Here is a 4,659-nt window from a genome sequence, read left to right on the forward strand (position 1 = left end):
TGACTTCCTGCCCTTTGGGCAGGGGGCTGGACTCGATGATCTTCTGAGGTCCCTTCCAGCCCTAATGTCTATGAAATCTATGAAATCTTTGCAACTCCCCTGCAGGGGGTTGAAGGCTTCTGCCAAATTCCCCCTCAGTCTTCTCTTCTGCAGACTAAATCAGCCCAGTTCCCTCAGCCTCTCCTCACCAGTCATGTTCCCCAGCCCCTGAACCATTTTCATTGCCCTCCACTGGACTCTCTCCAGTGCGGCCACATCCTTTCTGTAGTGGGGGACCCAAAACTGGACACAGGACTCCAGATGTTGCCTCCCCAGTGCTGAACAGAGGGGAAGGATCACTCCTTTCGATCTGCTGGCAATGCTCCTACCCAATGCAGCCACTGAGATCTCCACAGACCCATCTAGACAGATTCTGATGCTCATCCCCGGGGTCTGGCCTCAGGGCACCTCTCAGTATTGAGGACTCCAGGAAACTTTTAGACTCACCGGCCAGCTCTGGATCCAGCTCCATTAGGAACTTGGAGCTGGGGACAAGGAACCGCTGGGAACAGTCTGAGACCTGTTAGGGGGTCACCATGGGCAATCAGTCTCCCTGGTCTTAAAAAAACATGTATCCTGGTTTGCATAGAGTCACGTCAGCTCAAAGCCACATCTGGGGGCAGGGAGAGAGCACTGCACTACATGGCTAGAGACCCCAAAGTCAACTGGAAGTTATTCCCCCACCCTGGTGATGGGCGGAGTGGTCCCTGGATCCTGCTGCCACCTCTCAGACATCAATGCTTGACATAAACCAGGTCAAAGGGAGCAGCATGGACTGCGATTTCCCTACTCTGGTCTCCTGCTGCAAGGCAGAAGAAGCAGATGTGCCTTGAGTATCCAAGAAGATTAAACCCAGCAGCACTGGCTGTGCCTAAACCCTCGGCCGGCCAAGTTACAAGCGACCTCCCTGCAGTGTCTCTGTGGGTCCTGGTGCATGGCCTGAGCTGAGTCCTCTTTGCCTTTCTTGGGTTTTCTTTTTGGCTCTTGCAAAACTCTGCTCCCGGCCGCCTCTCCGGCCATTTTGTTCCCTTCTGAATTCGTAGAGCTGAGAGAGAGGAAGGATTGCCCAGCACCGGGGCCATGACAGGACAGCTCTGCCCCCCAGAATGAAGTCCCTGGTAGACAGCGAATCCCCTGCTCCCTCCCCCCAGAGCTTTGCCCTCACACAGCACGTCTTCCCAAGACTGACCACTCGCTCGCACGCTGAAAGAGCAAACGTAGAAGATGGTGTAGAAGCACCACCTGGCAATGCTACCCATACTGCTACTGCAAAAACTGTGTGGTCCGCTAGCGGACCAGATCAAGGCCCCTTTGTGCCACACATTGGACCCCCCCCCCCCAACACCCCCCACTTTTCCCCACAGGGGTAACAATCCAAACAGGACACACAAAGGCTGTAGCAAAGAGGGGAGAACCCACTGTAATATTTGCAACCACCTTTATTTTTCTTTGGCCATTTGGGGTTTTATTTTTTGGGGGATGGCGTGAGGTGGACTCTTTCTGGATGGGTTGGAGCTGGCGGGATGCTTTCCTGTACTGCGCATGTTCGATCTGCTACAGGGCAAGGCTGGGGAGAGAGAAAGGAAGCAGCTAAAAGGATGGCAAGGGAACTCAGGCCGCATCTAACCGTTTTATGGTACCAGGCACTGATTTAAATCAAATGGTTTGGTTTTTTTTTTTTAGAACTCAAGGTTGGCTTTCAACCTCAGCACCCACTGCCGGGGCTGGATTTTCCAGTAGACACAGCGCTTTGTGCACCCGACCTTATCTGAAAATCTGGTCCGTTGGAGGCAGCTGAGACCTGAAAATGCTGCATGCACAAAACTCCCAGTTCCAGAGAACATAATGACTCGGCTCCCATCTCATAGCCGGGGCTGTGGGAAGTGCTCTCCGGGCTCTGCAGCATTGCATGCAGGGAGACAGGAGATGTCCGTGCCCTCAGGACAGCATGTCAAGCCCAAACCAGCTGCCTTTACCTTCCCCCAAAATGTCAGGCTCTGAGGATGCTCCCACCACTTGCTTTTGGATGTACATCTGGGGCCCAGCTGCATCGTCAGCTGGTTACACAGGAGAGACGAGATGAGTTGACCACTGAGGATGTTTGTACACATTACGATCAAAGCACAGCGCGGACCACTGAGACCACTAAGATGCAGCCCTGGGCTGCTGTCCTGGCTGGTCTCTGAACATGGTGAGTCCCCCCTGTAGGGCTCACCTGCTATTTAAAGGTGTGCTACCCTATGTCCCTAGGCAGCAGCCCATATTAGCAGACTTCTGCAAAGTAGGGGAGTGTTATTCCTCCCATTTCCTAGAGGCACGGGAAGTGTAGAGCCACGCAGGAAATTGAGATCATGCCTCAAAAGCAGAACAAACTGCTGGATTGAGCGCTGGGTCAGTCAGGTCCATGCGATTCAGGAGCCCACACACTCTTCAACTGTCCTAGGCTTACAAATCCCAGAACCAACCCCCACAAAACCTATGAATCTGATACCTCAATCCCTGGATTGCCTTCCGACACCGCTGCCATGTTTTGTTCTCATGACCGCTTTGTAGTTCATTTTAAGGCTGGCAGTTAAAACAAAAGCACGTCCCAGCAACTAACAGGATGCAAGACGTGTGCTTCTGCTCTTTCCACACCCGGCATTTTTCCACTTGGTTTTCCGAGCCGTTTGCCAGCGGCCATCTGACCTTTTGGCGCGTGGGTCCCTCTGACATCTCGACATCCGTTTCAGGCTGCCAGCTGCTCTTTCATTACCTATATGGTAGTGGCGTGCGCGGTCCCCGCTTTATTGTTCGGGTTCTTCTAAGGAAATGACAGGTCGGAAAAAATGCCGAAGCTGGGTCACTTTGTTACAATCGCAACGTTTCCTGAGCTCGTTGGAGCAGCTGAATTTTATCTTGTTTACCCAGAAGTTGCCTGCAACACATTAATCTCAGCAAATCCCTGCTCTCAACCCACAAGATCTGCGCGTTTGTAGGAGAGCCCCGGATTACAACGGAAAAGTCCAAGAGTTGAAGAGGCTTAAACCTGAGCTTACGAATGCTCCAGAGAGAGACTTATTTTTGCTTTATCCAGACAACGGTTACAAATTTGAGCTGCTTGGGACTAAATCCCCATGGTCAGGTCTGGATGTGAATTAGTCTAGCGCAGGTCTAATAATGTGACAAAAGGAGGAAGCGGCAGGGGAGGCACCTGGGTTTGTTCAGCATTACCTAGTTTCTGTCCCAGGTCTGAACTCTGCCAAAGCATCACGGAGCAACTCACAACTTGCTGCAAAGTCCTAAGTCATCTTGTTAGAGCGGTTCCTGGTTTTGTGGTGATATCTCTTCACATCACAGAGCAGCAGAGCTTGAGACTGGGATGAGGATGCTTCAATTACCAGGCCACGTTAAATCTGGCCAGAGGGTTGCATTTGAGGGATGCAGGGCTCCCCAGTAATCTGATCTTCCTGCTGTGGTTTTCCTTTAGAGTCGGGGGAGAAGCAGCACATCCACGGATTCTCCAAGTGAAAGATAAGGAAGCTGTTTTGGGGGGGATCCACATCAGCCCCTTGGCTGCTACAAATGGGCCAGGCCATGCTGCCCTGCTCCTAACCAGCTGAGTGCCTGGATTGTGGCACAGGAAAGGTCAGAAGACAAGTTTGCGTGGAGCAGGCTCCTTTCCCTGGCATCGCCAGCAGAAGGAAGAAATCAGGCGTGTTGCATGACCCGGTCATGAATCCTTGAATTCACGCGCTCAGATGCAGCATCTACTGGCCTGATTAGACAATGCTCTAGAAAACAGCTAGTGACAGACCTCTGCTGGCTGGGATAGAGGATCCTTAAGCCTCTGTGCGTCTGTCCTTGCTTTTTCCCTGGTATTCATTCAGCATCCAGTTGCTCCCCTGCACTTAAGATGGGTGCACTAGGGAGAAACCCACCTGCTGGGTCCATGGTCTCCCTTCCAGCCCTTGTTCCTCCCTGCAGTTCACATCACCCACCCGTCCCCTCTGCTGCCACGTGCCTGGCTCTGCTCCACCCTGCGGACAGTCTCACTCACCTGGCCAGAGGCTGATCAGCATCATGAGAAATAGCAGGAGAGAGGCACGGCCACGGGCCGCTTCACCATCCATGTTCTCACCGCTCTGGCGGCTCTCTGTTTATCCGTGGGCAGAGACTAATATTGGAGCAGTGTTGGGGAGGAGCAAAGCTGGCCAATGGCACACTGCAGGAAGCTTGCAGCCTAGAGCTTGCATGGAGCGAACGAGCATGGGCTGAGTGCTCGTCCACTATGGCCTGGCAGAGGGTGCTAGGCACCTCTGGAGGAGACTGAGATGCTCCCAGTCGGCTGCAGCTTGGGCTGTCCTGACTGCACACCCCAGGTGCCGGGTAAGAACTGAGTGTGGGTGCCTTGAGGAATCCTCCAGCAGGATGCTAAAAGGATGTGGTTCCCGAGATGGGAATCCCTCTGAGCTAGGGGCTAAATCCTGTGCTATAAGGAGGGCGCTGGGGCCGGTACAGGCACTGGTTTTGCACCAGATCATTTGAAATCATAGGACTGGATGCAGAAGCTCAGACTTTCTAGTTCAGCCCCCTGCCAGATGCCGGATCCTGCTCCAGCCCAGGCAGACTCCTTTCCAG

The sequence above is a fragment of the Crocodylus porosus genome, unplaced genomic scaffold, assembly GCF_001723895.1.
Source record: "Crocodylus porosus isolate Cpor-Errol unplaced genomic scaffold, CroPor_comp1, whole genome shotgun sequence".
Classification (NCBI taxonomy): domain Eukaryota; kingdom Metazoa; phylum Chordata; order Crocodylia; family Crocodylidae; genus Crocodylus; species Crocodylus porosus.